The 22,596-nt window shown below is 39.0% G+C and overlaps 1 protein-coding gene and 1 long non-coding RNA gene across 8 annotated transcripts in view; one reads left to right on the top strand and one right to left on the bottom strand.

Moving 5' to 3' along the window:
• The window catches only part of AKAP6 (A-kinase anchoring protein 6), a 583,646-nt gene that overhangs the window by 419,493 nt on the left and 141,557 nt on the right, over positions 1-22,596 (bottom strand). The window lies entirely within an intron of this gene.
• LOC309656169 overlaps positions 11,430-22,596 on the top strand; it is a 224,613-nt gene continuing 213,446 nt past the window's right edge. Inside the window, exon 1 of the long non-coding RNA XR_014261199.1 lies at positions 11,430-11,479. This is a non-coding gene — a long non-coding RNA (uncharacterized lncRNA). The remainder of the gene's footprint in view (positions 11,480-22,596) is intronic.

Raw genomic sequence — 22,596 nt, forward strand, 5'->3', positions numbered from 1 at the left:
CTGTATGTATCACAATTTATTTATCCATTCATCTACTAAAGGACATCTTGGTTGCTTCCAAGTTTTGTCACTTATTAATAAAGCTGCTATATACATCCATATGCCAGTTTTTGTGTGGATGTAAGTTGTCAACTCTTTTGAGTAAGTATCAAGGAGTCAATTGCTAGATCATATGGTAAGAGTAAGTTTAGTTTTCTAACAAGCTACCAAACTATTTTCCAAAGTGGCTGTACCATTTTGCATTCCCACCAGCAACAAATGAGAGTTCCTGTTGCTCCATATTTTATCAGTATTTGGCAGTGCTGTCAGCATTCTGGATTTTGGCCATTCTAACAGGTATGTCGTGATATCTTACTATTGTTTTAATTTGCAGTTCCCTGGTTACATATGACGATGTTGGGCATCTTTTCATATGCTTATTTGCCACCTGTATATTTTCTTTTGTGACATGTCTGTTCAAGTCTTTTGTCCATTTTTAAATTGGGTTATTCATTTCTTATTGTTGAGTTTTAAGAGTTTTTTGTGTATTTTAGATAACAGTCCTTCATCAGAAATGTCTTTTGTGAATATTTTTCCCAGACTGTAGTTTATCTTCTCATTCTCTTGACAGTGTCTCTTGTAGAGCAGAAGTTTTTAATTATAATAAAGTCCAGATTATCAATTCTTTCATGAATTGTACCTTCAGTGTTGTATCTAAAAAATCATTCCCATACCCAAGGTCATTTAGGTTTTCTCCTATGTTATCTTCTAGGAGTTTTATAGTTTCACATTTTACTTTTAGATCTATGATCTTTTTTTTTTTTTTTTTTTTTTAAAGCTCTGGGCGAAGTTTATTCTGAGTTGTACCAGAAGCCACCTCTCAGGTCTATGATCCATTTTTGAGTTAACCTTTGTGAAGAGTGTAAGTTCGGTGTTTAGATTCATTTTTTTTGCATGTGGATGTCCAGTTGTTTTAGCACCATTTGTTGAAAAGAATATCTTTGTTCCATTGTATTGCCTTTGCTCCTTTGTCAAAGATCAGTTGACTATATTTGTGTGGGTCTGTTTCTGGACTCTCTATCTGTTCCATTGATCCATTTGTCTGTTCTTTCATCAATACCACACTGTCCTGATTACAGTAGGTCTTTTTAGTAAGTCTTGAAGTCAGGTAGTATCAGTTCTCTTTTGTTCTTCTCCTTCAATATTGTTTTGGCTATTCTGGATCTTTTGTCTCTCCATATAAACTTTAGAATCAGTTTATTAATATCTGCAAAATAACTTGTTGGGATTCTGAATGGGATTGCACTGTATATACAGATCAAGTTGGGAAGAACTGACATCTTGACAAAATTCAGTCTTCCTATCCATGTACATGGGACCTCTCCATTTATTTAGTTCTTCTTTGTTCTCATACAGATCTTGTACATATTTTGTTAGAGTTATGTAATAACTCTGGGGGTGCTTAATATAAATAATATTGTATTTTTATTTTCAAATTCTACTTGTTCACTGCTGGTATATAAGAAATTTATGGACATTGGTATATTAATCTTGTATTTTGCAACCTTGCTATAATCACTTATTAGCTCCAAGAAACCATTTCAGATTTTCTACATAGACAATCATAGCATCCATGAACAAAGACTACTTTATTTCTTACTTCCCATTCAGCGTGCCTCTTCTATCCTTTTCTTGCGTTATTGCATTAGCTAGGACTTCTACTAAAATGTTGAAAAGGAGTGATAAGAGGAGACATCCTTGTCTTGTTCCTGATCTTAGCAGGAAGGCTTCTAGTCCATCAGCATTACGATGTGGGTATAGGTTTTTTGTAGATGTTCTTTATCAAATTGAGGAAGTTCCCCTCTATTCCTAGTTCACTGAGAGTTTTTAATATCATAAATGAGTGTTGCATTTTGTCAAATACTTTTTCTGCATCTATTAATATGATCATCTATTAAGAAAGATCATATGATATGATTTTTCTTCTTTAGCCTGTTAGTGTGATGGACTACATTAATTGATTTTCAAATGTTGAACCGGCCATGCATACCTGAGATAAATCCCATTTGGTCATGGTGTATAATCCTTCTTACACATTGCTGGATTCAACTTGCTACCATTTTGTTTTGCATTGAATTTTGATATAGAAATGTACTTTTCTACTCTAAAAGTGTGGAAACTACATTAAAAAACAATGAATAAAATAGAAAAGAAAGAAATACCAGCCCAAATCCTACCATCTAAACAAATCAATGTTTTATCATTTCCCCATATAGCCTTCTGGTATTTTTTATTGGTTTTACATAATTTCTACTAATTATTATAATGATAATGATAAAATTTCAATATCTGGTTTGGAAATTAAAAGGCACCATGAAAGCTACAAATGACAGTTAAAAGGAAACTATATTTCTTTTATAGTTGTTAGAACAAACTATGATTTTTGGATACCTAGTTTGTTGTTAATCTGAAAAGAGGACAATATATGTCAGACAGTCTAGTCTCCGTTTATATTTGTTTTAAATACTAGATAGACCTTAGTGTTTTTATTTCACCTTTACCTCTGTTAAAATTTTTTTAAATGAGAAAGAAAAACAGCTGAGTGACATCCTAAAGATAGTAATTTTTATATGTCTTATCAATCTCTTAAAACTGTGGTTTTGATTCATCATTAAGGTTACCCCATGCTCCAGAATGTAATGCTGAACATTGCTACAGTGAAAAGTTTTATTCCTGGCCACTACTGTGAATTAACAACACATCCAGGTAACAAATCAAGAGGTGTACAGAAAAACCATTTGTTATTCTTGCTTCTTAGTTAACAGACTCAATATAAAGCATATTTCTAAATGAAAAAAACTTTATATATACTCACATATTTTATTTTCAGCAATACATTAATGTCACATCTGATATGAGGAGACTTTTTAAGAAATGAGTTTTAATTTCCATAATTTCTCAAATCTATCCACACAATGAAATACAAGGCAATCATTTTAAAGGGCGGTAAATATCTAAATTCGCTGATGTAAAATGATGTCCATGACATATTGTTGAGTTAAATATGCAGATGACAGGAGACTTGCACTTTGGGCAATGAGGGATTGGCAGAGTTCAGAATTACTTTCCCAGCATACATAACAAGAAAACTGGATAAAGTATATAAGACAGCTGCTCTCATCAGGGCTGGGATTAGAGTGAGGCAGGAAAGATGCTTAGGGTTCAAAATTTAAGGAGGCACTTTCATGGCCCTGAGAGTAAGTACCTTCTTAAATTTTGTACCCTTGGTACCTGTCCTCAACCTCATCTCAGCCCTGGTTTTTAGCCATTGGCCCACAAGCATCAACATGACTGTGACTCTTGGAAAAAGGAAAATAAATGATAATCAGCCCTACAGTAAGCCCAGATTTCTGCCTGGGGGCAAATTCCAGACCATAGTGCCAGGAGAGGGAACCCAAAGAGAGCTGATGCTCTCTCACTGAATTAAGGAGACAGAAATGGGAGTTTGGAGAGGACATGGCAGCTTAAATTGGCAGGGCAGAATACAAAAGAAGAGAAAACTACAAGGAGAAAGAGCTCCAGAAATACGAATAGGAACTCCCTGAGTTTTTAGTTGAATGCAATCTGTGTATGCATAGGATGAAACCCCACAAGGTCAGTCAACTTCCTAGGAAACAGCAGTTAAAGGGAGATGTAAGCTGAACAATCCCAAAGCTCACATAGAACTGTGAATTATTCTATCTTCCACTAGCCAGAGTACAGAAACTTTCTTGAATATACAGGTCATTCAGGAGAGTCCAAGAGTCACACCCTGGCAATAGGACTAAACTACCTATTTGGTAAAGGCTGTTCTAGACCAGCACTATAATAGCTTATGAATAAAACTCTAAAATGTTGAAATGATTTGCAAATCCTCTAACTTCTTCTAGAAGAAGTTCAACACTCTTTAAAGAATACAAAAAAATCCAGCACACACAACATAAATTTCATAATGACTGGAACCCAGTCAAAAATAATGACATCATGAAAATTTTCTCTCTCTTACAGAAAATATATACCCACAAATCCCAAATACTCAATGAACTCCAAGCAGGATAAACACAAAGGCACATCAAAATCAAATTGCTGAAAATCCATGTTAAACAATAATCTTAAAATCAATCAGAGGAAAGAAAGATACTTTATATAATAAGAAACAAATAAAAAATGATCATAGGCTTCTTATAAGAAATCGGCAAGGCAGAAGACAGCTAAATACCATTTTTAGTGTGTAAAAGAACATCGTCAACCCAGAATTCTACAACCAGTGAAAATATCTTTCAAAAATAAAAAAAACTTTTTAGTGGTATTAAAGAAATTTTTTAGACAAATAAAAGCTGAGAAAATTTATCACCAGCAACCTTGTACTACAAGAAATGTTAAAGGAAGTTCTTTAGGTGAAAGGTAAATAATGCAATAGAAATGTGGATCTATACAAAGAAACAAAGAGTATTAAAAATGGCAAATATGTGTGTATATACGTGTGTATATATATATATATATATATATATATATATATATATATATACACACGTATATACACATACAGAAGATATTTTTCCCATTTAAAAACGTCTTTAAGAAATAATTGACTGTTTAAAGAAAAATACTAACAATGTATTTGGCGATTTACAATATATGCAGAAGCAACATGTATAAGAACAATAGCATAAAGGTCAGAGGGGAGAAACTGAAGGCTGTTAGAATCTTACATTACACATGAAGTACTATAATATTTTTTGAAGATAAACTGTGGTAAGTTAAAGATGTATATTGTAAACTTTAGAGCAATAAAGCAGTATAGCAAACATAGAGGAGATAAATAGAGGCAGTAAAATAATAAATATTCACTACTAAATAACATTAAATAATAATATTAAAATAATAAATACTCTACCCAAAAGAAGGCAGGAAAATAGGGAAAAGGTAACAAAGAATAGATAGAACATTGACATATCATGGTGATCATTTCATAGTGCACGCAAATGTCAAATCACTACACAGTACACCTGAAACTAACACAATACTGTATGTCAACTATATTTCAATTAAAAAAAAGAATAATTAGAGCAAATAGAAAAATAAATATGGGAGACCTTCAAGATGGGGGAGGATTGAGACGTGGAGATCGCATTCCTCCTCACAAATACATCAGAAATACATCTACATGTGGAACAACTCCTACAGAACACCTACTGAATGCTGGCAGAAGACCTCAGACTTCCCAAAAGGCAAGAAACTCCCCATGTACCTGAGTAGGGCAAAAGAAAAAAAGAAAAAACAGAGACAAAAGAATAGGGACGGAACCTGCACCAGTGGGAGGGAGCTGTGAAGGAGGAAAAGTTTCCACAGACCAGGAAGCCCTTTCACTGGCGGAGACAGGGGGGTGGCTGGGGGAAGCTTCGGAGCCACGGAGGAGAGTGCAGCAACAGGGGTGCAGAGGGCAAAGCAGAGAGATTCCCGCAAAGAGGATGGGTGCCGACCGGCACTCACCAGCCAGAGAGGCTTGTCTGCTCACCCGCCGGGATGGGTGGGGGCCGGGAGCTGAGGCTCAGGCTTCGGAGGTCAGATCTCAGGGAGAGGACTGGGGTTGGCTGCGTGAACACAGCCTGAAGGGGGCTAGTGCGCCACAGCTAGTCGGGAGGGAGTCTGGGAAAAAGTCTGGACCTGCCTAAGAAGCAAGAGACCATTGTTTCGGGGTGCCGAGGAGAGTGGATTCAGAGCACCGCCTAAACGAGCTCCAGAGACGGGCGCAAGCCACGGCTATTAGCATGGACACCAGAGAAGGGCGTGAAACGCTAAGGCTGCTGCTGCAGCCAACAAGAAGCCTGTGTGCAAGCACAGGTCACTATCCATACCTCCCCTCCTGGGAGCCTGTGCAGCACGCCACTGCCAGGGTCCCATGATCCAGGGACAACTTCCCCGGGAGAACACACAGCGCACCTCAGGCTGGTGCAATGTCACGCTGGCCTCTGCCGCCGCAGGCTCGCCCCGCATCCGTACCCCTCCCTCCCCCCAGCCTGAGTGAGCCAGAGCCCCTGAATCAGCTGCTCCTTTAACCCCGACCTGTCTGTGTGGGAAGAGATGCCCTCAGGCGACCTACACGCAGAGGCAGGGCCAAATCCTGAACCCCAGGAGCTGTGCGAACAAAGAAGAGAAAGGGAAATCTCTCCCAGCAGCCTCAGGAGCAGGGGATTAAACTTCCACAATCAACTTGATGTACCTGCATCTGTGGAATAACTGAATAGATAAGGAATCATCCCAAACTGAGAAGGCAGACATTGGGAGCAATGATATATATTTTTTTCCTTTTTCTCTTTTTATGAGTGTGTATGTGTATGCTTCTTTGTGTAATTTTGTCTGTATACCTTTGCTTTTACCATTTGTCCTAGGGTTCTGTCTGTTTGTTTTTTTTGTTTTGTTTTGTTTTTAGTATAGTTAGTTTTTAGTGCTAGATATCACTGGTGGATTTCTTCGTTTCTTTCTTCTTTCTTTCTTTTTTTTCTTTTTTTATTATTTTTAAATTTTTTTAATTGTTAATATTTTTTTAATTTTTTATTTTAATAACTTTATTTTCTTTTATCTTTTTCTTTCTTTCATTCTTTCTCCCTTTTTGTCTGAGCCGTGTGGCTGACAGGGTCTTGGTGCTCCAGCCAGGTTTCAGGCCTGTGCCTCTGAGGTAGGAAAGGCAAGTTCAGGACATTGGTCCACCAGAGACCTCCCGGCTCCACGTAATATTAAATGCCGAAAGCTCTCCCAGAGATCTCCATCTCAACGCTAAGACCCAGCTCCACTCAACGACCAGCAAGCTACAGTGCTGAACACCCTATGCCAAACAACTAGAAAGACAGGAACACAATCCCACCCATTAGCAGAGAGGCTGCCTAAACTCATAATAAGGTCACAGGAACCCCAAAGCACACCACCGGACATGGTCCTGCCCACCAGAAAGACAAGATCCAGCCTCCTCCTCCAGAACACAGGCACCATTACCCTCCACCAGGAAGCCTGCACAACCCACTGAACCAACCTTAGCCACTGGGGTCAAACACAAAAAGCAACGGGAACTACGAACCTGCAGCCTGCAAAAAGGAGACGCCAAACACAGTAAGTTAAGCAAAATGAAAACACAGAGAAACACACAGCAGATGAACGAGAAAGGTAAAAACCCACCAGACCAAACAACTGAAGAGGAAATAGAGAGTCTACTTGAAAAAGAATTCAGAGTAATGATAGTAAAGATGATCCAAAATCTTGGAAATAGAATGGAGAAAATACAAGAAACGTTTAACAAGGACCTAGAAGAACTAAAGAGCAAACAGACAATGATGAAGAAACAATAAATGAAATTAAAAATTCTCTAGAGGGAATCAATAGCAGAATAACTGAGGCAGAAGAACAGAGAAGTGACCTGGAAGATAAAATAGTGGAAATAACTACTGCAGAGCAGAATAAATAAAAAATGAAAAGAATTGAGGACAGTCTCAGAGACCTCTGGGACAACATTAAACGCAGCAACATTCAAATTATAGGGGCCCCAGAAGAAAAAGAAAGGGTCTGAGAAAATATTTGAAGAGATTATAGTTGGAAACTTCCCTAATATGGGAAAGGAAATAGTTAATCAAGTTCAGGGGGTGCAGAGAGTCCCATACAGGATAAATCCAAGGAGAAACACACCAAGACATATATTAATCAAACTATCAAAAATTAAATACAAAGAAAAAATATTAAAAGCAGCAAAAGCAGAAACTAACACACCAGTATAAAGCAATTATACTCCAATAAAGATGTTTAAAAAAAAAAGCATCAAGGGAAAAACAACAAATAACATACAAGGGAGTCCCCATAAGGTTAACAGCTGATCTTTCAGCAGAAACTCTTCAAGCCACAAGGGAGTGGCAAGACATATTTAAAGTGATTAAAGGGAAAAACCTACAACCAAGATTACTCTACCCAGCAAGGATCTCATTCAGATTCAAGGCAGAAATTAAAACCTTTACAGACAAGCAAAAGCTAAGAGAATTCAGCAACACCAAACCAGCTTTACAACAAATGCTAAAAGAACCTCTCTAGGCAGGAAACACAAGAGAAGGAAAAGACCTACAGTAACAAACCTAAAACAATTAAGAAAATGGTAATAGGAACATACATATCGATAAATACCTTAAATGTAAATGGATTAAATGATCCAACCAAAAGACATAGACTGGCTGAATGGATACAAAAACAAGACCCATATATATGTGTCTACAAGAGACCCACTTCAGACCTAGGGACACATACAGACTGAAAGTGAGGGGATGGAAAAAGATATTCCACGTAAATGTAAATCAAAAGAAAGCTGGAGTAGCAATTCTCATATCAGACAAAATAGACTTTAAAATAAAGACTATTACAAGAGGCAAAAAAGGACACTACACAGTGATCAAGGGATCAATCCAGGAAGAAGATATAACGATTGTAAATATTTATGCACCCAACATAGGAGCACCTCAATACATAAGGCAACTGCTAACAGCCATAAAAGAAGAAATCGACAGTAACATAATAATAGTAGGGGACTTTAGCACCCTATTTTCACCAATGGACAGATGATCCAAAATGAAAATAAATAAGGAAACACAAGCTTTAAATGACACATTAAACAAGATGGACTTTATTGATATTTATGGGACATTCCATCCAAAAACAACAGAATACACTTCCTTCTCAAGTGCTCATGGAAAACTCTCCAGGATAGATCATATCTTGGGTCACAAATCAAGCCTTGGTAAATTTAAGAAAATTGAAATCGTATCAAGTATCTTTTCCGACCACAATGCTATGAGACTGAATATCAATTACAGGAAAAAAATCTGTAAAAAATACAAATACATGGAGGTTAAACAGTACACTACTTAATAACCAAGTGATCACTGAAGAAATCAAAGAGGAAATTAAAAAATACCTAGAAACAAATGACAATGAAAACACGACGACTCAAAATCCATGGAATGCAGCAAAAGCAGTTCTAAGAGGGAAGTGTATAGCAATACAATCCTACCTCAAGAAACAAGAAACGTCTCAAATAAACAACCTAACCTTACACCTAAAGCAATTAGAGAAAGAAGAACAAAACAACCCCAAAGTTAGCAGAAGGAAAGAAATCATAAAGATCAGATCAGAAATAAATGAAAAAGAAATGAAGGGAACAATAGCAAAGATCAATAAAACTAAAAGCTGGTTCTTTGAGAAGATAAACAAAATTGATAAACCATTAGCCAGACTCATCAAGATAAAAAGGGAGAAGACTCAGATCAATAGAATTAGAAATGAAAAACAAGTAACAACTGACACTGCAGAAATACAAAGGATCATGAGAGATTACTACAAGCAACTCTATGCCAATAAAATGGACAACCTGGAAGAAATGGACAAATTCTTAGAAAAGCACAACCTTCCAAGACTGAACCAGGAAGAAATAGAAAATATAAACAGACCAATCACAAGCACTGAAATTGAGACTGTGATTAAAATTTTTCCAACAAACAAAAGCCCAGGACCAGATGGCTTCACAGGCGAATTCCATCAAACATTTAGAGAAGAGCTAACACTTATCCTTCTCACACTCTTCCAAAATATAGCAGAGGGAGGAACACTCCCAAACTCATTCGACAAGGCCACCATCACCCTGATACCAGAAACAGACAAAGATGTCACAAAGAAAGAAAACTACAGGCAAATATCACTGATGAACATAGATGCAAAAATCCTCAACAAAATACTAGCAAACAGAATCCAACAGCACAATAAAAGGATCATACACCATGATCAAGTGGGGTTTATCCCAGGAATGCACGGATTCTTCAATATACGCAAATCAATCAATGTGATACACCATATTAACAATTGAAGGAGAAGAACCATATGATCATCTCAACAGATATAGAAAAAGCTTGTGACATAATTCAACACCCATTTATGATAAAAACCCTCCAGAAAATAGGCATAGAGGGAACTTACCTCAACATAATAAAGGCCATATATGACAAACCCACAGCCAACATCATTCTCAACGGTGAAAAACTGAAATCATTTCCACTAAGATCAGGTACAAGAGAAGGTTGCCCACTCTCACCACTATTATTCAACATTGTTTTGGAAGTTTTAGCCACAGCAATCAGAGAAGAAAAAGAAATAAAATGAATCCAAATCAGAAAAGAAGAAGTAAAGTTGTCACTGTTTGTAGATGATATGATACTATACATAGAGAATCCTAAAGACACTACCAGAAAGCTACTAGAGCTAATCAATGAATTTAGTAATGTAGCAGGATACAAAATTAATGCACAGAAATCTCTTGCATTCTTATATATATTCCTATATGATGATGAAAAATCTGAAAGAGAAATTAAGGAAACACTCCCATTTACCATTACAACGAAAAGAATAAAATAGCTAGGAATAAACCTATCTAAGGAGAAGACCTGTATGCAGAAAACTATAAGACACTGATGAAAGAAATTAAAGATGATACAAACAGATGGAGAGATATACCATGTTCTTGGATTGGAAGAATCAACATTGTGAAAATGACTATACTACCTAAAGCATTCTATAGATTCAATGCAAACCCTATCAAACTACCAATGGCATTTTTCACAGAACTAGAACAAAAAATTTCACAATTTGTATGGAAACACAAAAGACCCTGAATAGCCAAAGCAATCTTGAGAAAGAAAAATCGAACTGGAGGAATCAGGCACCCTGACTTCAAACTATACTACAAAGCTACATTAATCAAGATAGTATGGTACTAGCACAAAAACAGAAATATAGATCAATGGAACAGGATAGAAAGCCCAGAGGTAAACCCACGCACATATGGTCACCTTATTTTTGATAAAGGAGGCAAGCATATACGATGGAGAAAAGACAGCCTCTTCAATAAGTGGTGCTGGGAAAACTGGACAGCTACATGTAAAAGAATGAAATTAGAACACTCCCTAACACCATACACAAAAATAACCTCAAAATGGATTAAAGACCTAAATGTAAGGCCAGACACTATAAAACTCTTAGAGGAAAACATAGGCAGAACACTGTATGACATAAATCACAGCAAGATCCTTTCTGACCCACCTCCTAGCGAAATGGAAACAAAAACAAAAATCAACAAATGGGACCTAATGAACCTTAAAATCATTTGCACAGCAAAGGAAAACATAAACAAGATGAAAAGACAACCCTCAGTATGGGAGAAAATATCTGCAAAAGTAGCAACTGACAAAGGATTAATCTCCAAAATTTACTAGCAGCTCATGCAGCTCAGTATCAAAAAAACAAACAACCCAATCCAAAAACGGGCAGAAGACCTAAATAGAAATTTCTCCAAAGAAGATATACAGATAGCCAACAAACACATGAAAGACTGCTTAACATCACTAATCATTAGAGAAATGCAAATCAAAACTACAATGAGGTTATCACCTCACAGCAGACAGAATGGCCATTATTTAAAAATCTACAAACAATAAATGCTGGAGAGGGTGTGAAGAAAAGGGAACCCTCTTGCACTGTTGGTGGGAATGTAAATTGATACAGCCACTATGGAGAACAGTATTGAGGTTCCTTAAAAAACTAAAAGTAGAACTACCATACGACCCAGGAATCCCACTACTGGGCATATACCCTGAGAAAACCATAATGCAAAAGGAGTCATGTACCACAATGTTCATTGCAGCTCTATTTACAATAGCCAGGACATGGAAGCAACCTAAGTATCCATGGACAGATGAATGGATAAAGAAGATGTGGCACATATATACAATGGAATATTACTCAGCCATAAAAAGAAACGAAATGGAGTTATTTGTAGTGAGATGGATGGACCTAGAGTCTGTCATACAGAGTGAAGTAAGTCAGAAAGAGAAAAACAAATACCGTAAGCTAACACATATATGGATAGTAAAAGAAAAAAAAATGGTTATGAAGAACGTAGGGACAGGACAGGAATAAGGACGCAGATGTAGAGAATGGACTTGAGGACACGGGGTGGGGGGAAGGGTGAGATGGGACGAAGTGAGAGAGTGGCATGGACCAATATATACTACCAAATGTAAAATAGATAGCTAGTGGGAAGCAGCTGCATAGCACAGGGAGATCAGCTCGGTGTTTTGTGACCACCTAGAGGGGTGGGATAAGAAGGAGGGGAGGGAGAAGCAAGAGGGAGGGGATATGGGGATGTATATATATGTATAGCTGATTCACTTTGTTATAAAGCAGAAACTAACACACCATTGTGAAGCAATTATACTCCAATAAAGATGTTTAAAAAGAAAAAAAATTTTTTTTAAATCTTGTTTCAAACTGAAAAATAAAAAAACAAGTATGAAGATAGAAACCTTAAATACAACCACATCAATAATTACCGTAAATATAAATTGGTTAAACATTCCAATTAAAAGGCAAAGATTAAAAACCAAGACCCAACTACATGCTGTCAAAATAAAACATAGAAACAGGCTTATATCAAAAGAATGGAAAAGATATACCACAAGAAATTAATAGAGTCTATTTCAATATCAAAGTGGACTTCAGAACAAGGAATGATGCCAGGGAACAAAAGCGACTATGATAATGAAAAAGGAGTCAATTCATGAAGATGATATAACAATCCTGTACAATTTCAAACTCCTAACAGAGTTTCAATTTATGAGAAGCCAAAATTGATGGAATTAAATGGAGAAATATCTTCTTTTATAAAGTGTCCTTTCTTTGCCCATTTTTATTGGGTTGTTTGTTTTATAATCATTGAATTGTAAGAGTTCTTTATATTTATCAAAACTCATTAAACTGTATATTTTAAATGAATGTATTTTATTTATGTAAATTATGCAACCAATAAAGTTGATTTAAAAAAATAAAAGTAAAGTTTAAGTTTGAAGAAGGATTTTCACCTGCCTCTTCAATCCGTAGATTCAATAAAAATGATTTAAAACATTAAAAAAGCAAACTACAAAACAAGATGTACAGTCTGATCACATTTGTATAAAAATAAATGTGTGTGTTTGTACGTGTAAATATGCATAGACAGATGCCAGGAAGAACGTTCTCCAAATATTTACATAGGTTGTTCTTAGGTCTGTAACATGGGTGCATTTTACTTTGTGAATCATACTTTTGTTGGTGTCAGTCGATGACAACATCTCCATTAAAGTCTGTGTGGAAGCTGCTGCCCTAAAAATATAGCTGCCCTAAAAATCTACATACAGCTGGCAAGCAAAGGACTAACACTAGGTAAGACTGGAGAGTCAAAATGATAAATCTCAGGCACCTCCAGCATTTCCTTTCTCTGCAGTTCCTTCAACCACTCTCATCGAGATGCCTGGTGTTCTCCAGCTTTCTCTCTCCCATTAGCCAGACGAGTCAAGATATGAAGGATATCAGCCATGTACACTTACCATTCCTTTGGTCACCACAAAGGTCTCTTCTCTGCAGAAGATAGTATCTCTTCTCACCAGAGTCCTCTGCTTGACTAAGACTCTACGCTGCTCCATCACAGGCTGCCTGAGGGAGCCCCCCTCCCTCAAAATCTTCACCTCAGTCTTGTTCCTACTGCAGAACAGGGCAGCCTCTCCTGCCTTCGCTTCCAACTCAATTCCAACCAATCCTTTTTTTTTCTGTAGGCTCTCAGGTACTGTTAGTTTTCTGGCATTTTATGTATGCACACTTGTCCGGGGTGCAGCAGAAAGCCCTCAGAACACCAGTCAGCAGAATTGTGTCTAGTCCCTGCTCTGCCTCTGACCAGCTGGTGAGCTCTGGCAAAGTCTCTTAGCATCATTATACTTCAGTTTCTGATTCTGGGAAATGAAAAGCTAAATTGAGATCTTTTCCAGCTCTGATGCTAGAATTCTAGAGATATTTTCTGCTCTTTAATGACATTCTGGAATATAGCCAAATTCCTCCTGTGGTATATCTAAACGTCTAGCATATATATCTCTGTCTTTAAAAATGCAGTTAAAATGTATCATCTTCATTTTCAGTGACATTGTTGAATTATGGGGCCAACTCCCCAGTTATATATGAATGTAATCCAGCAGAAGGTGAAACCTTCAAATGAATATTCTCTCTCAATCTCTCCCCCCGCCCCATCCCCTTGCCCTCATCCTGCCCACCTCTATGCTTCTCCTTTCTACCTCTCCTTCCTCTCTCTCCCTCTCTTTTGCACACTCACAGACGGCATGAGCAGAGCAACACAGCTGACAATCAGAAAGCTAGTAAACATGCTGAGCTATATTTGGGCATAAGATTCATGATGAAGTCTTTCATGCATGAATACTAATTTATGCTAATTAAGCTCACCCAGAAATAGGTTAAGAGTAATCTCCACCCCCATCAGGTGATTCCTATCAGCAATATATGGACACTTGCTGCTTGTAGCCCAGAGAGGTGGTGAGTTCTGTGTAGTGAAGGAGGCTTTAGGTCAGAATCCGTGCAGAAGTTGCTTCCCTGTTGATACAGCTTCCTTCCCATACAAAACAAAGCTGGTGCACACTCCCACACCCACCACAGACAGTGAACCCCAGCAAGCATCTATCAAGGGCCTGCTCTGGATGTGCCCTGGTAACTGCCACTTGAATCCTGCCATGTTTTCCTTCTGAGATGAGATAATGAAGCTGGAGCATTGAGGACATCATGCCATTGGTCACAAGGCACAGTACAATTTTCTACATTGAGGTTACCTATGACATTTAGTAGGCACTTACAATGTGCTGGGTATTACACTGAACACTTCTCATGAAGTAGCTCATTTAATCCTTCCTATAACCCTAGAAACAGAAATAATTATTATCCCCAAATTACAAATGAGGAAACTAGGCCACCAAGAGAATATGCAACCTTCCCAAAGCTCATACAGGAGTACATGGTGGGACAAGGACCTGAATCTGTGATGTCTGACTCTGCAGCTGGTGCAGAGATGTCCGTACCTCAGAGCCTCCCTCTGAAACCCTTACTCTCAGACACAGGCATAGACTCCAGGCAGAATTCCAGAGACAAATTCCCAGCTGATGGCTTAGTTGGTAAGAAGACTGGAAAGCACTGGTATCAGCAGAGCAGAAGGGAAGCAGCAAAAAGTGGGAAGAGCAGCAAAAAGCAAAGGAGGGAAGGGAAATGAATGTTTGTTGAGGACCTGCTGGGCAACTCACAATCTTGTGAGGTATGTGTTACTAATTCTCTTTTCACAGATGAGGATACTGAGGCCCAGAGGGTTAAATAACACACCAAAAGGTAAGTTAGGACTCTGCTGAGCTGCAGATGAGCAGGCAGAAATTTCATCCACCTAGGGAAAGGAGGGAGGAGATGAGATCCCACAGCAAGCGGGACCATAGACGCTGGGCAGGTAAGGGTCTGGAGGCAGAGGCTGGGGAAAGAGAGTGATTAGAAAGCGAAAGAAGAACTTCAAGTGCCTTGGATAGACATGCCGTTGGAGGATGGTCTGGGCCAGATGAGGTAAGTTAGAAAGGAGGGAGGGACGATGAAGTAGAGACCTCAAACAGAAGGTTATGGGGGGAACTAGGGGAACAACCTCCGTCTTCTCTTGGACTCGCTCCACCCTCCCAGCCTTTCCTCTAATGCAGGCTGTGCTCTGCCCCCAGATCACTCTTACCTATTTTCCCTCCCCTCTAATTGCCCAAACAATGAAACTGAAACAGACTTCTACTTTATATATTTATTTAATAAAGTCAGATGCTCTCACTCAATTGTTAAATTAGTTAGACAATTTTCTATCTCTACCATTGCTCAGAAACATCACTGAAATTAAAACTAAATATCTCCAAGTAAGGGGACCTTATTTATATTTTCTATGTTTCTTTAAAAGAAAAAAAGGTTTCTCATTTTTACCATAAGTTAGGTACTTCAGCTGGATGTTTCTCCCACTGTACTATCATTTTTTTAAAATAAGACTTTGAGGATTTGTGTGTTTGATTTATAGGTCTTGCTGAAAACACCAAGAAAAAACTCTCTCACTAGAGGCTCTTAGCTGAAATCTCAGAAACCTTGAGAGTGGAAACTCTGAAGCAGGTGACTTTTCTCTATACCTGACTAAAAGTGGTTTTAATGATAGGGGCTTACTTTTTTCTCATGTAACAAGGACTCCAGCAACAGGTTATTCTGGAGATGGTACAAGGGTTTAAGGACATCCCTATGGACCGGAACTTTCTTTCCTTCTGCTGGACCATCCTCAGTGTATGGGCATTGTCTTCCCTTCTAAGAGATAAAAAATTTTATATATTCTCTAACATATGCCTCTCGAAGGCAGAATCTGTTAAAATGTTTTATTATTTTAATGTCTGAACCAGCATCTTCAACAGCATAAAATAACTTCAAGCCCAAATGTAAGTGAAAAAGACTTCTCAGAATCTTCACTCACCAAGTATTTATTGATTTGTACCTGACCTGAGGTAGGCATTGGGATGAGGATTGACAGAGAAACAAATTATAAACTGCACTCTCCAGGAACTTTCATTCCGGTGCAGGAGACACATAAAAACAGATCATCACAGGTCACCTCGAAAGAAGAGAGGGTGGGAACCCAAAGAAGGGGGAAGAGACTGTCTGAAGACACTGGGGAAGGCTTCGTAGAAAAGACACTCCACCTACTCTTGAAGGATATGCAGACATTTGCCAAGTGAATCAAGAAGCATTTTCAGTGGCAGGAGCAATGGGCTTACTACATAGAAAAGGAGCTAGAGAGTCAGGACAGATTACAAAAGACTTTACATGCTCAGCTGAGGCAAAGGGGCGGGGGGTGGTTCTTAAGTCTGAGAATGACATGGCCAGCATCCAATTTTAGGAAGAAAAGTTGCAACCATGTGAAGACAAGTTTGCATAAGGAAGTGACCAGAGAGAAGGCAGTTGTTGTCATTGGCAAGATGTGTTGAGGGACTAGATGAGATAGTGGCAGGGAGGAGTGGAGAAGGAGCAGGTCCTGGACTTCCAAGGCAGACATGACAGGATTTGCTAAATGATTAGAGGTGGAGTGATAGGGAGGAGACATTGTCAAGGGCAATTGACAGATTTTCAGGCTAGACGGAGGCTAGCTGGAAGGTGATACCACTCACAGAGATTGAAAATGAAGATCTTGGCAGGAGTTGCTGAGCTCAGCTTTGAAGTATTGAGTTTGAGGCCCCGAGAGGCATCCAGGTCAAGATCCAATCAGAGATGCAAAGCTCAAGCCTGTGACCAAGGTATACAGGCCAGACATTGACAGACCCCCCCCCACCCCCGCTCATAGATGGGGCTGACATCATGGGAGTGGATCACACGGGAAAGGAAAAGAGGCAGGTGGTCCAAGGAGAGGAGGGACAGAAAATGAAGAGCAGGAAACAAGGGGAGAGAAAAAGGAAATGAGAGAAGGGACCATCTTTATGTTTCACCCTGTAGGAAAGGTATAGAGCTACTTCAGGCCTCCGGGCCCTTCTTCAGGAAACTCCATGTAAAGTAAGAGAGCAGAATAGAAACAGAGAACACGTGACCTATATTACAGAGCACAACTGGCAGCAGTAAAGGAAGAGGCAGAAAGAATGAGAAATAAATTACTTTTACCTTGCTCCAAAGTTTTTAACGAGAATTCTTTTTAAAGCCAAGCAGTCTGAAGTAACTACATAGAGGAGAAAATAATCCTACACTCTTCAATCGTCCTTGAAGGAATTACTCTATTAGACAATTATTAGTTTCAGTTATCTGGAAAATTCACTTAGGTGAAACAGTGTTTGTGAGAGTGTCAAGATAAAAGAATTATTTCCATTTAAAATATTCATTTTTCTCCAATCATTTGAAACAAAAACCCTGCCCTAAAAAGAAGTTAACTGTTCTCGGTCATCTTATTAGTTTTGTAATATTAGAAATGAATCAGACCAGTTTCAAAGTCACTTTAGTGTGGAGCCTAACAGACCATGCACATGAGTACAATCAATAAATATTATTTTCCAGTGACGATTAGGCTGGTCCCTCTTCCCCAGCAGGCATCCAATCCTCAGCCACTTTCCTCTCTTCCAGGCATGAGCTCCCACTGATTTCAAAGGAAGCTTTAAAAATGGATTAAAGCAAAGATATATTGACTTCAAAGGGAGCACTGAAAACACAGAAGATATTTCATAGGGGAGGGATGGATATGGAAATTTTGTTCCTCTTATTATTTCATGCTTAATGAATACCATCAGCATTCCCTGTGCATTCAGCCAAAAGTGTGTTTTCTTCCCTTTGCAACACTTTCCATTTTGATGACATCATAATAGTTGTTCATTCTTTAAAAAAATTCTAAATATTTCAGTATTATTAACAGTGATGCTAAATGTTAGTTTTCTCTCTCTATGATATGGTGGCCATGACAATACAATTTTGTCACTCCATGTAAAATATTGCCATTTTAATTGCATACCATAATGTCACTATGGAAAATGATGAGAATTATTCTTGATAGCACAATGTTCTTTTATCATACAGAGCCAGATCTGATTCTTGGGTCTCTCTTCCTCTCCTAAATTTCAAATCATTTACTATAATAAATTTAGAACTTTCCGTAAAGTGGCCACCAGGCCTGTTGTTTCTCTGAATGATGATTATCAAGGTACCATCACCACATGAACATATGCAAATTCAAAAAACTTGCTCTTTGTGGCATTAAAGAGACTCTGAAAATAAAAATATACTCCAAGTAGGGTTTGTCTTCTCCATAAAAAAAATCTCAGACTCATTCTAAAACAATAATTATGATCATCAGGGGCTCTTAAACAAGCACGTGAGCTAATAAAACTCCTACGCAGCCCTCTAAACTCACAAGGATTCTGGTGTCCTGCTCCAGGGGTAGGACATCCAGCTAAGGAATAAGCAAACAAAACTTGCATGAGGTGTGGTTGATGTGTAGGAGGAAAGCAGCCGTTTTACCCTAATGCTCAGGCCTTTCCTAGGGATCTCCGTGCTCCCGTGACTGCCTGTGCTCATGACTGGTCTGTCTCCCTCCGCATGACTCTCCTGGCTTGTACACACAACATCCTCTCTTTCTCTCTCTCTCTCTCTCTGACACACACACACACACACACACACACACACACACTTCTAAATGACTTAACCACATGTGGGAGTTGTGAGCTGTATGATGCAGAAAAGAGAGTGGGAGGGCGTCAGAAAAGTCTCTCTTCTATCCCCACAGGGAAAACAGAGCAGGGCATAGCTGAGTGTGTTATACAATTCAAAGGAGGACGGTCAGACACAACATCACACTTGATTAAGTTCCATATAAGGACTCACGAAACAATGAAACCAGTGGGACTGCTGCCAACAGTAAGTCAGAATGAGCAAGAGAAATAATTACATCAAACCAGTAAGGAAGTTCAAAGGTATAGGTACACACTGATTTAACTATGAAATCCAAGTCTGACAAGACCAGATACTGCTCAAGAGAAGTGATGTTTCCAAGACCTCCCGGTATATCCCATTATGCAGTTAGGACAGAAATGACCAAAATGTTACTTTCCTCAGTTTATTCCTCAACTGAACCCAAGAGCAAACAGTTCAAATGAAAACTGAAACTCGAAACATACATTCTCCTTATTCTCAAAGAAAAGCCTGGTTTGAGTCCAAATTTGCATCCATGTTTTGAACAGAAAAGTCCTTTTAAAAGAATACTTATTTTAAGAGAAAAAGTACTAATTTCCTCTGTGTTTTGTGCATTTTATTTATCCACAAATAGACTCTGACGGAACGATGACTGTATGAAAGGCACTGTGCTAGGTCCCATGTAAGATCCTAAGATGAAATAGACCGGGACGCCATTCTCCTGGGGCACTGGGAGGAGTGCAGGGCACAAATAATGATGTTTCAGGGGAGAATGTGTTCCATGGCCATCAAGAGTGAGAGGCAGATAAAGCTATGTCATGTATCTCACTTAAAACCACCTGAGGAAAAGTAAAGTCTTGTTTCACTAGGAGGGTTTCAGAATTCTAGTCCTGAAGGGAGTTTATAGATTTTCTATGAGGAAAAGAGGGATGGGTCCCAAGGTCAAACAAGTTCAAATACGTTTGGGAGACACTGATAGACAAAGTTAGAATAGATTCTTTACTGCAGGACTTCCCAATACCTTTGATGGGCTAACATAACTCGCAAATTTCCAAGATAATAAAGTTGGCAGCATTTCTCAAACTTATTTGACCACAAGACACTTTTTTTCACAGAGCATCTCATGGAACTAGTGGCCTACAAAACACTTTGGGAAGCTCTACAAGAGTTTGAGCTTGTGTCAAAGACATGGAGCATTTCAAGTTGACCAGTCTCGAGTAAGTGCAGAGTAATTAGAAGACAAAGTTGGAAAGGTAGGTTAGGGTTCAGATCATGGAGGACCGTGACCCTCTGACTACACTCTCCTGGAAATTCCCTCTTTCCTTGGCCACCATGATAAGACAAATCTGAATGACTTTGGTTCAAAACTGGCTCTGCCACTTACTAACTGCAAAACCTTCAGCAAATTACTTGACATTTCTGTCCCTGAGCTCCCCTATTTCCTCATCTATAAAATAGGGTTGTTATGAGGATTCAATGAGTCCATGAATATAAACCACTTAGGAACCCTGGAACATAGTAAACACATAATAAACCTTTGTCTGTCTGTCTGTCTGTCTGTCTGTCTATCTGAGGCTTGATTTCCTTCCTAGCCTTTTGACTATTCCTCTCTGCCTCTCGTGTGGGCTCAGCATTTTCCTCTTGTACCTTAAATATTGGCTTTCCCCAGAGTGGTCCCCTTAGCCCCTATTCTCTACTTATTCTGAATGCTCTCCTTGAGAGATGGCCTCAACTTATCTTTTGTTCTACTTCCAAACCTCTTTTCCCCTCTGTATTACATATCCCATCATCAAACACCCAGTTATCCAGACTAGAAAACCTTGGATCCATCTTTCACTTTTTATACTTCCCCAGCCCAGCCTTTGCCCTCCACTCCTCCCCTCCCTACATGCAGCTGGTCAACTGATCCACTGACTCCACTTCTGGACTGGCTCTTGAATTAACTGGTACCTCTCCATTTCTACTGCAGGCTTTCATCACATTCTTAGCATCTCTCACTTAGATTTTTGAAGCAGGTTTCTAATTTGTTTCCCTCTTCCAATTCATTCTTCACGTTATATTTCATAAATACAAAATCGATTATCTTATTCTCATGCTTTAAAACCTAAAAAGAATATAATTTTGGGGGCTTCCCTGGTGGCACAGTGGTTGAGAATCTGCCTGCCAATGCAGGGAACACGGGTTTGAGCCCTGGTCTGGGAGGATCCCACATGCCGCGGAGCAACTGGGCCCGTGAGCCACAATTACTGAGCCTGCGCGTCTGGAGCCTGTGCTCCGCAGCAAGGGAGGCCGCGATAGTGAGAGGCCCGCGCACCGCGATGAAGAGTGGCCCCCGCTTGCCACAACAAGAGAAGGCCCTCGCACAGGGGCGAGGACCCAGCGCAGCCATAAATAAATAAATAAAATAAACCCAAAAGTTAAAAAAAAAAAAAAAGAATATAATTTTACATTAAATGCCTTAAACAACAAATTCTACTTAGTGATATTCATGTTGAAATATTCAGAGAGGAATGTACTGAAATCTGTAATTTGTTTTGAAATGCATAAAAATAAAATGGATTGATGGATTACAAAGGGATGGATGGTTGGATAGATAGGTGATTAAACAAGTATAGTAAAATGTTTATAGTACCAATCTGAATGATAGTTATACAAGTGCTCACTGTAGAATTCTTTCAACTTTGCTGTATGCTTTAAAACTGTTCATAATAAAATGTTGGTGGCCAGAGGATCAAGAGGGCTCCCTGTTACCTGCAGTGGTCCCCAACATTTTTGGCACCAGGAACCGGTTTCATGGAAGACAAGTTTTCCACAGATTTGGTTGGCGGGGTGGGAGGGACGGTTCAGGTGGTAATGCAAGCAATGGGGAGTGATGGGGAGTGGCAGATGAAGCTTCACTCTCTCACCTGCCGCTCACCTCCTGCTGTGCGGCCCGGCTCCTAACAGGCCGCTGACCAGTACCCATCCGCAGCCTGGGGATTGGGGACCCCTGATCTAGAGGACAGCATCCAAACATCTTAGGTGGGCCCATCACAATTGGGCTCCTATCTACCACTCCAGCCTCCCATTCTTCCCCCTGATTTGTACCCTATGTTCTAGACAAATGAGTCAAAGGCCCTAAGGCCTTATAGGCTCTTCTGTGGCCAAGGTTTTATCATCCTTTTCTCTTTGTCTGGAAGACCCTTCCATTATTTCTTTAACTAGCAAATGTCTAATTGTTCTTAGCACAAGCATCTCCTCTCAGATGACCTCCTGGACAAAATTAACTGATCGCTGTATCAATAAGTTACTGTTGAGCTGTGGTTGGTGTTTTTCCTACCCATACTAGGAGCTTCTTGATGGACTATGTCTCTCAGTCTTTGTGTACACGATACCCAGCATAGTCCCAACACATGTCCCAACAGCATAGGCCCTCAAAACATGTCTCTGAGTTAAACTGAGTACCAAACTAAGAAGTGTGCTACTTCTTATACAAAG

This window comes from Balaenoptera physalus (genome assembly GCF_965194825.1).
Source record: "Balaenoptera physalus genome assembly, chromosome: 2".
Lineage (NCBI taxonomy): Eukaryota > Metazoa > Chordata > Mammalia > Artiodactyla > Balaenopteridae > Balaenoptera > Balaenoptera physalus.